Source organism: Apium graveolens, unplaced genomic scaffold, assembly GCF_009905375.1.
Source record: "Apium graveolens cultivar Ventura unplaced genomic scaffold, ASM990537v1 ctg5869, whole genome shotgun sequence".
NCBI lineage: Eukaryota > Viridiplantae > Streptophyta > Magnoliopsida > Apiales > Apiaceae > Apium > Apium graveolens.
Window position 1 is genome coordinate 31723 of NW_027419128.1, and position 13891 is coordinate 45613.

At 37.0% G+C, this 13891-nt stretch overlaps 1 non-coding gene across 1 annotated transcript; it reads left to right on the forward strand.

Moving 5' to 3' along the window:
* Window positions 1–2001: 2001 nt before the first annotated feature.
* LOC141702903 (small nucleolar RNA R71) lies at window positions 2002–2108 on the forward strand. Its single transcript, XR_012567291.1, has one exon. It is a non-coding gene; the product is annotated as a small nucleolar RNA R71 (small nucleolar RNA).
* Window positions 2109–13891: the final 11783 nt, after the last annotated feature.

Here is a 13891-nt window from a genome sequence, read left to right on the forward strand (position 1 = left end):
GCTGATTCTCTTGATATCCTCTATAGTCCAACCAATTGCTGATTTGAATTCTCTAAGAATTCTCAAAAGCTTCTCCTCGTCACTACCTGAAAGGTCGGATGCAATAATAATAGGCAAAGTAGATGCATCACCTAAAAATGCATACCTCAAATGTTCAGGTAAAGGCTTAAGCTCAAGAGTAGGAGCTTCCTCAATAGATGGCTTTAGGTACTTTGTTCAGCTCCTCCATTCCAAGAGATTCAAAAGGCATATCCATCTTCCTCTTCCAGGGAGAAGCATTCAAAAATTGTAACTTCTCATCACCTTCATCATCTTCAATATCGGAATTCCCCAACAAGGCATTTTCTAAGGCATCAAACCTTAGCAATCGATCGAGTTCAGAATTAACCACGGAATCGACCATCTCTACCTTAAAGCACTCCTCATTTACCGTAGGAAATTTCATGGCATTGAACATATTAAAAGTTACATCCTGATCCATCACTCGTATGGTGAGCTCACATTTCTACATATCTATCAAGGTCCGACCTGTAGCCAAGAAAGGTCTTCCCAAGATTATGTGAATCTTCTTATCCTCCTTGAAATCAAGAATTACAAAATTAGCAGGTAAGATGAGTTTATCCGCCTTGACCAAGACATCCTCCACAATACCTCGCAGATATGTAATAGAACGGTCGACCAGCTGCAAAGTCATATAAGTAGGCTTTGGATCAGGCAAGTCCAACTTCTTGAAGATTGACAAGGGCATCAGATTGATGCTAGCTCCTAAGTCACATAAGCATTTGTCAAATGACACCTTTCCAATGGTGCATGGAATAGTGAAACCTCCAGGATCTTTAAGCTTCGGAGGCAACTTCTGTTGCAGCACATCACTGCATTCCTCCGTGAGAGCAACGGTCTCTAAGTCATCAAGTTTCATCTTCCTAGAGAGAATACCTTTCATGAATTTCGTGTAACTAGGCATTTGTTCAAGAGCTTCAGCGAAAGGTATGTTGATGTGAAGTTTCTTGAACACCTCCGAAAACTTCACAAACTACTTATCCATTTTTTTCTTCTACAGCCTTTTAGGAAAAAGAGGTGGAAGATAGATCTGTTTCTCCCCTGTATTACCCTCAGGAGGAGTGTGCTCAATAACACTATTCCTTGGTTCCACTTCTGCTTCCTTCTGCACTTCTTCTTCAGCCTCAACTTCAGATTCTCGAGTCTTAGCTTTTTCAGAATTTGCTACCTTACTAGACCTCAATGTAATTTCCTTAACATGTTCCTTAGCTTCCTTCTTGCCTGGCACTTCAGTATCGCTCAGAAGCGTGTTAGGTTGATGATTTAGTAATGCATAAGAAATTTGCCCAATCTGATTCTCCATGGTCTTGATAGACACAGCTTGGCTCTTGCATATGATCCTCAACTCCTCCAATTCAGATTTTTCATTAGCTTGTGGAGATTGCTGAAGTTAAAGTTGTATCCTAGGGGCATATTGCGGTTGCTGAAAACCAGGAGGGTTATACTGCTTTATTGTGTATGGCTGATAAGATTGTTACACCGCATTCTGATTGTTACTCCAACTGAAGTTAGGATGATTGCGGTTATTTGGATGATAAGTGGCTGGAGCTTATTGCTGTGATCTCTGAAAGTTGCTCACAAATTGAGCTGGTTCGCTAGAAAATAGCGCACTGCTCAGTTTCATGCGCCCCCGCACAAAGCTCACAAACACTAGTGATTTGATTAACTCCATAATTAGCCAAAGAGTCCACTTGCATTGTCAAAGCTTGAAGTTGAGCAGTTATAGCAGTAACTGTATCCACTTCCTGAATTCCTGCCACCTTTCCTTGCAACATTCTTTGCGTAGGATTCTGGTATTCATTAGCTGCCATTAGATCAATCAACTCATAAGCTTCATTATAGCTTTTGGCCTATAAGGCTCCACCGGACGCTGCATCAAGCATAGGTCTAGACTGAGCGCCCAAACTATTATTGAAATAGTTTATAATCATCCAATCAGGCATGCCATGGTATGGGCACTTCCACAGCATCTCATTATATCAATCTCAAGCCTCATACAGAGTTTCTCCAGTTTGCTGTGTAAACTGAGTAAAAGCATTCCTAATTGCAACAGTCTTCACCATAGGAAAGAATTTAGTAAGAAACTTTTGAGCAAGATCCTCCCATTTGGTGATATACCCTGGTGGTAGAGAATGTAACCAGCACTTTGCTTAATCCCTTAGAGAGAATGGGAAGAGTTGTAGTTTGGTAGCATCTTCAGTCACCCCATTGAACTTGAAAGCATCGCAGATCTCGATGAAATCCCTGATGTGCATGTTGGGGTCTTCTGTAGGAGAACCCCCAAACTGAACTGAGTTCTGTATCATCTGAATCGTGCTCGACTTGATCTCAAAAGTGTTAGCTGAGATGGATGGTCTGATGAAGCTCGACTGAATATCATTGATCTTGGGCTGAGAATAGTGTATTAGAGCCCTAGGAATTTCTACTTGATCTCCCATCACTACTAAAGTTGGTTCCTCGACTTTGTCTTCTTCTTCTTCTTTTACTTTTTCTTCGTCCTCAAAAATTTCCCTTCAAATCACTACAGCTTCTTCCTCGGCTTGATTCAGAGTTCTCTTACGAGCCCGCGAACGCGTATGCATACACGCTCGCTAGAGTACCTGAAACACAACAAGGAAAAGAATAGGTAAGTAACAATGTACGAGTCAATGAACTTTAACGATCACTGATGACAAACACATAAACTAAAATTTAACACCGATTCCCCGACAGCGGCGCCAAAAACTTGTTAGTCGCTAAGCATGCGCTAATAATTCACGCAAGTATACGCGATCGCAAGTAATATAAAATTATTTCTAGTTCATTCCCATAGAGACTGGTTAAATTAACTATGTGATTTATGCGCTTAAGCAACAATGATATGACTATTATTCAATGCTAAGAAGAATAATGATTTGGGTTTTGATTATATTATGATTAACTACTGAGAATTATACTAGAGAACATTAACTAAAGAGATTTAAGAGAGTTGAATAATATATGACACAAACATGGGATTCTAACTTCATTAAGTACTTCATTTATAGCCTTTTCGTTCTTAACCTTAGCATGTAATGGTGATGACACTAATCAGATAACACGAAACTGATAAATGCCAACTTTCATTGTACGAATATCATACTACCAGAAATCCATAAAAGAGATAGAAACTGAACAGACACCAATTATATTGAGACCCTATATGTCTATAAAATTTGACAATATAACGATTTAATGCACAAGTTATCTATCGTGATTATATAGGGCAAATAAGATAGTTAAAATTACCTACGAATCATGCATAACAATAACATATGAACCTATGCTAGCATGGCAAGTTCTAAATCCTTAAATTCACTATTGCTTCATTAAGAATTAACACGCTATGTTATAAGTTCGCGATGATCATAAGATGAATAAGTGCAACCAATACTAGGTTATCATACAATCACCACACACTAAGGAATCGAAACAAATTAACTAAAGAAATCCATAAATAAATCCGCTAGAATCCTACGATAATTATTAGCGCATAATCGGACTCATCATCAACGTGGGTTCCGATAAAAGCATGGTATAATAAACGTAGTCTTTATAAATAAATAATAAACAAAGTACGTAATCCAGAGTATTAGGTTTAATAAAACAAGAAACGAGCATCCAAGATTATAACTTAGAACAAAGATTCACAAGAATAAATTAGATCTTCTTCACCTTCATTGAATTGTGCTATAGGTCTTCTTGTCGTATCCTCCTTAAGCTCCGTTATAAAAAACGTCTTTTTATTATCTTTAAATAGCACCCCAATTAATCCAAAAGCCCATAAAACAGTCTTCTAATTGAAACAGGAAATTGGATTCCTGACCTGGCGCGGCCGCGCGCTTCACTAGCGTGGGGCGCTAACATTTTTTTTCTCTGGCGCGGGCGCGCGCTAGCACAGCGCGGGCATGCCGGTCTTCTGAAAAAATTGGAATTGCCTTCTTTTATTGCTGCAATGAGTTTGTCTTCACAAGCCTTTATTCCTTGGATACCATCCTAACACCATATTAGCATCAAATCAATGTTAATTCAGCTGAATCCCGAATTAATACCTGAAATGCAAAAACACTAGAAAGCACATTAAAACACCAACAACTTGAGTACAAATACACCAACTCAAAGCTCAATAGAGCGTTATAAAGTGCCATAAATGCCACTCAACAATCTCCCACTTGCACTAGATCCAATCACCCATGTATCTAATACCCATGGAACTAGTATGACCTTCGTGCTTTTGCTGCGATAATGCCTTAGTCAGTGGGTCTGCAACATTATCATCAGTATGCACTTTACATATATGTATATCTCCTCTTTTATTAATCTCTCGAAGAAGGTGATATCTCCTAAGCATATGCTTTTCCCGAGAATGGGACCTTGGTTCTTTAGCCTGTGTGATAGCTCCATAATTATCACAGTAAAGATCAACTCGATCTGTGATCGATGGAACCACACCAAGTCCCGTTATGAATTTCCGTATCCAAACCGCCTCATTGGCTGCTTCACTGACAGTAATATACTCAGCTTCATTGTAGAATCAGCTACTGTCTCTTGCTTTGAAGTCTTCCAGCTTACACCACCTCTCTTAAGGCAATACATAAAACCTGACTGAGATACTGAATCGTCTCTGTCTATCTGGAAGCTGGCATCAGTGTAACCCTTTACAACCAGCTTCTCATCTCCTCCATAGACCAAGAATGAATCTTTAGTGCTCTTCAAGTACTTAAGAATATTCTTGACAGCTGTCTAGTGACCCTCACCTGGTTTAGACTGGTATCTGCTCGTCATGCTCAAGGCATACGAAACATCAGGATGAGCACATATCATTGTATACATTATAGATCCAATTGCCGAAGCATATGGAACTTTGCTCATATGACCCTTATCATCTAATGATTTAGGGCAGTTGTCTTTGAGATTAATATCCCATGAGACATTGGGACATATCCTCTTTTTGCCTCTTGCATCCCAAAATGATGTAATACTTTATCAATGTATGTACTCTGACTTAGGCCGATTAATTTCCTTGATCTATCTCTATAGATCTTGATCCCTAATATATAGGTAGCATCGCCTAAGTCCATCGAGAAACTATTTCGCAACCAAGTCTTTACAGCCTGTAGAGAAGATATGCCATTCCCTATTATTAATATGTCATCTACATATAGTACTAGGAATGCCGCATGGCTCCCACTAACCTTCTTGTAAACACATGGTTCATCTTCATTTTGAATAAAGCCAAATTCTTTGATTGTTTCATCAAAACGATGATTCCATCTCCTTGAGGCTTGCTTCAATCCATAAATAGATCGAAGCAAATTACAGACCATCTTAGAAAGCTTGGGATCGACAAAACCCTCAGGTTGTATCATGTATTCATCCTCTTCAAGGCTCCCATTTAAGAAAGCGGTTTTGACATCCATTTTTCAAATCTCATAGTCGTAGTAAGCAGATATTGCTAGCAAAATCCTGATGGACTTGACCATAGCAACTGGTAAAAAGGTCTCATCATAGTCTATACCATGAATTTTTTTTGAAAGCTTTTGCCACTAGTCGTGCTTTATATGTCTGTACTTTACCATCCATGTCAGTTTTCTTCTTGAAAACCCACTTGCCCCCTATAGGTTTTACCCATTCAGGTGGATCAACTAAAGTACATACTTTATTTTGATAGATTGATTTCGTTTCGGATTTAATGGCCTCTAGCCATCTCTCGGAGTCTGGACTGTTCATAGCTTCTTGTTAGGTAAAAGGTTCATCATTATCTATGAGAATTACATCATCATCTTGAGTCAAGAAAAATCCATAATATCTCTCCGACTCATGACGAGCCCTCCTAGATGTACGAACAACCTGTGTTTCCCAAGCACGAACATCTTGATGTACTTTCCTGCCCACTTTCCAACTCTGGTTCAATATTATTGTTAGGCACAAAGCATGCGCTAATAATTTACGCAAGTATACGCGTTCGCAAATAATATAGAATGATTTCTAGTTCGTTCCCATAGAGACTCTGATTAATTATATTTAATTAACACTTACTCACCAATGTATGATTACTTCTCAATGTCAAGACAATAACACTTAAGGTTGATTAAGTAATTATTAACTATGAGAATTAAACACTTAAATTAACACTTGAATTCATAATATTAAACACACATGAGATCATAATTTCATTACTACTTCATTCAATAGTTATTGTTATTACCCTTAGCATGTAACGGTGATGATATTAATCGAACAACACGAAACTGATAAAAGCCAACTTTCGTTGCACAATTACCATTCTACCAAGCATCCACAATTTAGACAGAAGTTGAATAGGCATCAATTATGTTGAGACCCTATATGTCTACAGAATTTGACAACATAACGATTTAAGCGCAAGTTATTCATTATAATTATACAGGGCAAGTAAAACGGTTAGAGTTACCCACTAATCATGCATACAATACATGAACCTATGCTAGCATGGCAAGTTCTAAATCTCAAGATTCACTGTCGCTTCACAAGAGATTAACAGGCTATCTTATATGTTCGCGATGCACATAAGACGAATAAGCACAACCTATGCTAGATATCATACAATCATCAAATACCAAGGTATTGATTAATTAACTAAAAAAATCCATAGTAAATCCGCTACGACCCCATGATCATGATTAGCCCATGATAGGACTCATCGTCACCATGGGTTCATATGAAAACATGATAATAACACAATGATATAAACTAATAAAAATACTTAATAAAATCAGAGTACGTCACAAGAGTATTAAGATTCAAAGTAAAGAAAACTAGCATCCACTGTTACAACGAATAAAAAAATCACAAGATAATGTATGCTTCCTCTTCTTTGTTGTGGTGTGCTAAAATGGTCTTCTCAATCTTCTCTCCTTGCTCTTTGCTTGTCACTTGTTGTTGTGAAATGTCTCCCAAGATTGCTTATATAAGAGTCCACAAGAGACAACACCGTCAAAAACCCAATAGAAGTCAAATTAGAAAATCCAGATTCTAAAATTACGACCTCGGGCGGCCGCCTCCATTCCCACGTGGGCGTCTGCTCTCCAGGCGGTCGCCTGCAAACTCAAGGCGGGCGCCTGCACAGTTTCTGGAAAATTCCACTTCTTCTCTTCTGATTTTGCTGATTTCTTTGCACAACTCCCCGCAACTGATTCCAAGTACTTCCCTAGGCTTATTATGATGAAATCTCCCTAATTACGCAAGTTATACCCTGAAATGCAAAAACACTAGAAAAACAGATCAAATATACAAAAATACTTGATTTCAAGACATCAATTCAAGCCATTATAAGACGTTCTAAGTGGTAAAAATGCCACTTATCAATTATTTTGTACAACTTGATCTTCATCGAGATCTATAGTCCTCCCACTAATTTTCTTGGAAAGTAACTCTCTTTCAAGAAATATAGCGGTTCGAGCAACAAACACTTTGTTCTCGGTAGAATTATAAAAACTATATCCTTTAGTTTCTTCAGGATATCCACAAAATAACATTTCTCCGATTTTGACCCCAGCTTGTCAGACACCAAGTGTTTCACAAACGCTGCGCATCCCCATATTTTCATAAAAGACATGTTGTGACGTTTCTCAGTCCATATCTCATATGGAGTCTTTTGAACCGATTTAGTTGGAACTCGGTTTAGTGTATATGCAGCCGTTTCTAGAGCACAACCCCATAAACTTATTGGAATATCTGCTAGACTCATCATCGATCGCACCATGTCCAACAAGGTACGATTTCTCCTCTCAGAAACTCCATTTCATTGAGGCATTCCAGGAGGAGTAAGTTGTGATACGATACCATACTTCAAGAAACCTTTAAACTAGAGGCTTAAGTATTCTCCTCCACGATCTGATCTTAGAACTTTTATACTTTCCCCTGTTTGCATTTCCACTTCAGCCTTGTATTCTTTGAACTTTTCAAAAGAATCAGATTTGTTCTTCAAAAGATACACATATCCATATTTACTGAAATCGTCAATAAATGTAATGAAGTAGTAAAAGCCACCTCTTGCCATCGTACGCATTGGACCACATACATCACTATGTATAAGTCCTAAACGTTTGGTGGCCCTTTCACCTTGTCTGGTAAAAGGAGCTTTAGCCATTTTGCCAATGAGGCAAGATTTGCATTCTTCGTATGATTCAAAATCAAACTTATCCAAGTAACCATCTTTATTTAATTTGGAAATGCGTTTCTCATTAATGTGACCTAAACGACAATGCCAAAGGTATGTTTGATTTGAGTCTTTCATCTTAATACGTTTATTATCATTATTTATGTTATAGACAGGAGTATCTAAATCAAGAACATATAAACCATTAAACAAACGTGCAACCCCATAGGTAACATTATTGAATGAAAAGGAACAACTATTGTTCTGAATCAAAAACGAAAAACCTTTCTTATCCAAACAAGAAACCGAAATAATGTTTCTGCAAATTGCAGGCAAATAGAAATAGTTATCTAGTTCTAAAACAAGCCCAGTGGGCAATGATAAATAATAAGTCCCTACAGCTAAAGCAGCAACCTTTGCTCCATTGCCAACTCATAGGTCGACTTCTCCCTCGCCAATGCCCTACTTCCCTGCAGTTCCTGCACATTTATACAAATGTGAGAACCACATCCAGTATCTAATACCCAAGATGTTGAAGTAGACAAATTGACTTTTATAGCATAAATACCTGAATCAGAAGCAGCAATAGCAGCCTTCTTCTTCATCAGATCCTCCAAATAAGCATGACAGTTCCTCTTCCGTTGACCTGGTTTCTTGCAATAGTGACAATCACCAACCTTTAGAACACCCTTTAGGCTTCAAAGCCTTGGTTGGATTAGGTTTCGAATTAACATTAGATTTAGATCTCATATTCCTCTTGCCTTTCCATTTACCCTTTCCTTTGGCCTTCCCCTTAATCACCATCAACATGGGAGAAGGGGATGCCTTCTGAACGTTGCTCTCAGCAATTTTCAACATAGCCAACAATTCGGTGGGGTTCTTATCTATCTCAATCATATTGTAATTCATTATAAATTGAGAAGTTGATGTTTAAGGATTGCAAAATTAGATCAATCTGGTGCTCCATAGCAATCGATGCACCCAATTCGGCAAGGTACTCAATATACCCTATCATCCTTAGAACATGTGATCCAACCAGATCACGTTCTCCCTTCTTACATGCATGCAATGATTTTAAAGTATCAAACCTCTCTTGACGAGCCTGTCCTTCAAACATACGTTTAAGGTGCTCAATCATATCATAAGAATCCATATTCTCATGTTGTTTGTGAAGTTCAGCACTCATGGTCGGTGACATGAGACATTGGACATTCGTGTCATCGCAGATATATTTCTGATAAACATTATGTTGAGCACGGGATGCTCCTTCAGGGAGAGGTGCAGGGCGAGGGATATCTATTACATAGAGCTTGTGCTCTTGTTTGAGGAAAATCCTCAAGTTCCTCTGCCAGTCAAGGAAGTTTGTTCCTGTCAGCTTGTCCTTCTCAATGATTGATCATACAGAGAAGTTGTTTGAATTGATTGCCATTTGATATCTACAATGTTTAAAATTCATAAGATAAATTAGTCTACAGATGATTATTAAATTATGTTCAAGTAATTATTCATATATATTCAAAATATATATCTCCCACTATTTTATCAAATTAATAGCCCTAACTATTAATTCGGAAAGAATATCTTCTATATACTTTCTAGTGAGCCAAGATCCAAATTTCACAACGTTTTAGTTCAGCTTTGGCTTTACTCCTAAAATATGATTTAATAAGGTAGACAACATTTATCAATTATATCAACTATATAACTCTTGGATAGTTTAGTGGAACAACATTTATTCATATTTATCCAATAAATCTCACTAAACTCTATGCCTCTAAGTTCATAATCCTATTGTTGTAACTTAGTTAAGTCAAACCCAAAGGTCTAAAAAGTATCATATACTTCAACACGCCGTCCTACGATAGATGGGATTACTTTGCTCTGGCAAACTCACTCATTATCGATCTAGAGGTTAACGCGTTGGACATATTGGAAGGCATCTAAACAACTTAATATAAACATTAGGGTTTTGTTAGTATTATAACGATCATGATCCCATCATAAAGATATTCCTAATTTTTTCTTGAATAAAATACATCAAATTAATATTCGTCAATGGTTTGATTTTCAGGTAGTGGAGGAGTCAAATCGGTCTCGCTTAAAACCCACAACCTTACAAGTTCAATGAACTCGTTGTTGACAAAATCGCCCCATGTCGGAAATAAAGAAGATTCGTATTTCATTCCGTGTTTCATAAACACGAGAATCTCATAATCATTTGTAAATTTTAAAATCTTGATTCGTTATAGATTTTATCTTGTTTAGCAGGCATGGCATGGGTGGCGTATCTAATACATACATTCATGCTTGATTAATCTAATTAAAGCATGCATCATCAACTATTCTATACATACATATATCAATATGTAAAGTGCGGTATATATACGTCCTTGGTTTTGGCCTTTATCTTGAACGGATCAAGGTCAATCTATGGTAAATAATATAAATACAATTTGAATTACAAGTCTTCATTCTTCTTGTCTCGATTGCTGCTTCTCCACTTGGATCATGCCTCCTTGAAGTACATTACATTAAAACAACCTATACTACTGTACTTACATAAGAAAACTCGAGTTACATTCGAGGTAAACGAATTACAAAGAATAAATGACATGCAAGTTGTATTTAGAAACCAAAACCATAAATAAAAACCATTAACTAAAGGGTCTTAATGCCATAACCATACACCATGATATCACATGACACATAAAAAAACACTTATAATCTTAACATGGTATCACATATCATAGTTCAGACTATATAATCAAACACAACATATTTACCAAAATTCATAAAATTAAAATCAGATTTCTAAAAACTAAAATTCGTCGAGACCTGTAACGACATCAAATGGCTTATAGACGCGAACCTGACTTGGTCAGTATTGCTCAGTGACCCGATTTCAGTCGGAAAACACATATCGTTTGCGAAAATCAGACACTGAACTCAGATTTCACCAAATCTGTTAAGCTTTTTTCAGAAATTGCATCGTATACAATCTCAATAATAAAAATAAAGTTGTTGTGCATATGTTGTGTACTTGATTATTTCATAAACAAAACATCTAAGTAGATTTTACTTAGTGAAATTATGTAGCACTCGACGGATAAGAATTATAGTCCCGACGGATAACTCATTATAGTCCCGACGGATAATTAACTTATTATCCATCGAGTGAGTAGCTTATGTAATAATAAGTTTGTAGCACAGTTATGTATGCACCTTTGTATAGAATCTGTAATAGCATATAAGTCATGTTGACTTTAACTAGATATGCAGAATAGGTTGATTAATTGTACATAAACGATGTATTGTAATTCTTCATAAGTGAAATAGAGTCAAGTGCCAAAATAGCTACCGACGGATGAGTAACAAAGCCATCGACGGATGATCAAATGACTATCAACGGATGTTTAATATAGCAGCCGATGGATGATCAATTAAATCATCAACGGATGTTCTGAAAGTTGACGGATGATCATATGAAGAATTCAAACAGCAGTTGAACAGTGAAAGCTGACACACTGCCGTCGAGATGTATACAAACACACTGTGGAAGCCCATTAACTGGGTAATAGAGGATGAAAAGCCGCAAAGCTTAAGACTGTTAGATTTTATATTTGTTCAGTCTTTTTGACTTTGTAATCTTGGTATTATATAAACCAAGAGAGTAGCAAATAGAAAAATAACTGAGATAGCTGAGAAACACAAAAACAGAGAAATCTTTGTAAGCAGAATCTTTAGCATTTCATGTATTCTCAGTAGTTCCATTTGTAAGCAGCTGTGAGCATTTCTGCACATAGAGTCCTCTCGATATATTATATATATATCTCTGGTGGAATTGTTTAAATCCACCAGAAAGTTTTTAAAGACTCTTGTTTTTAATTACTTATGTTTTGATTCAATTAAGTTCACATTCCACATTGTGCTAATCAAAACAAATATATCTATAATCGAGTTGAACATTTTTATTTCGAGAAAAAGGTTCAAGAATTCCATTCAACCCCCCTTCTGTAATTCTTGCTATATTGTTAAGGGACTAACAATTGGTATCAGAGCAAGATCTTAATCTACAAAGAGTTTAAAGATCAAAACAATTCAGCAAGATGAACAAGAAAGATGTTGGAGTCAAGATTCCTTTTCTTGATAAAGAGAATTACCATCATTGGAAGGTAAAGATGCATCTTCATATGTTTTCTCAAGATGAGGCCTATGTGGACTGCATAAAAAGAGGCCCTCATGTTCCAATGAGAGCTACAACAGGAAACGAGCCATTTGTTCCAAAGCCAAGGCACGAATGGTTTGACCCTGATATTGAACAAGTTAAGAAGGATAAAAAGGCCATGAACATTCTGTTCAATGGAGTCGATGCAGACATGTTTGATAATATTATCAACTGCAAAACTGCCAACGAAGTTTGGGACACAATACATATAATTTATGATGGCACTGAGCAAGTAAGAGAAAATAAAATGTAGCTCCTGATTCTGCAATATGAGCATTTTCACAATGAAGAAAGTGAGTCACTCACTGACATTTTTAGTAGATTCCAAAAACTACTAAATACTCTTAAGTTGCATGGAAGAGTCTATCAGATTAAAGACTCCAATCTGAAATTTCTCAGATCTCTTCCAAAGGAATGGAAACCAATGACAGTCTCATTGAGAAACTCACAAGATTATAAGGAGTTTACTTTGGAGAGACTGTATGGCATTCTGAAGACCTATGAGCTTGAGATAGAGCAGGATGAAAGAATGGAGAGAGGAAAGAAGAAAGGAGGATCCATTGCACTAGTTGCTGATCTGGAAAAGGAGAAGGAAGTGAAGATGGAAGCTGTAGAATCAACTTCAAAGGTCTGTGAGAATAAGGGTAAGGAGCTAGCTGCAGAAAGTGAAGATTCATTGAGCCAAGATGACATGGAGGACATTGATGAGCACCTAACATTTCTTTCAAGAAGATTTTCCAAGCTCAAGTTCAAGAAGAACTTTGGAGCAGCCAAGCCAAATAGAAACATGGTGGATAAGTCAAAATTCAAATGTTTTAAATGTGGCTTGGCAGGGCATTTTGCAAATGAGTGTAGAAAGTCAGATTCCAGTAAGAAAAGGTTTGAGTCTGTGGATTATAAGAAAAAATACTTTGATCTACTCAAACAGAAGGAAAGGGCTTTTATTACACAACAGAATGACTGGGCAGCTAATGGTTTGGATGAAGATGAAGATGTCAGCTATGTTAATCTAGCCCTAATGGCCAAGTCTGATGAAATAGAGACAAGTTCCTCAAGCAATCAGGTAATCACTACAAACCTTGCACATTTATCAAAAGTTGAGTGTAATGATGCAATAAATGACATGTCTACAGAATTGTATCATTTGCGTGTTACACTTAAGTCTCTCACTAAAGAAAATGCTAAAATCAAAGAAAACAACTTGTGTTTAAGTGAGAGGAATAATGTGCTTGAGTCTCAGTTTATTGAGTTTGAGAAACTAAAAATTGAGTGTAAGATTGCCAAGGAGGAATTAACTGAGTCCTTGAAAAAGGAAGAAATTTTGAAGAAGCAGCTCGAGCGTGAACAAGAGGTCATTAAAGCATGGAAAACATCCAGGGATGTTCATGCTCAAATCACTAAAGTTCAAGGAATTGAGTCTTTTTGTGATGAAGCCTGGAAAAAGAATA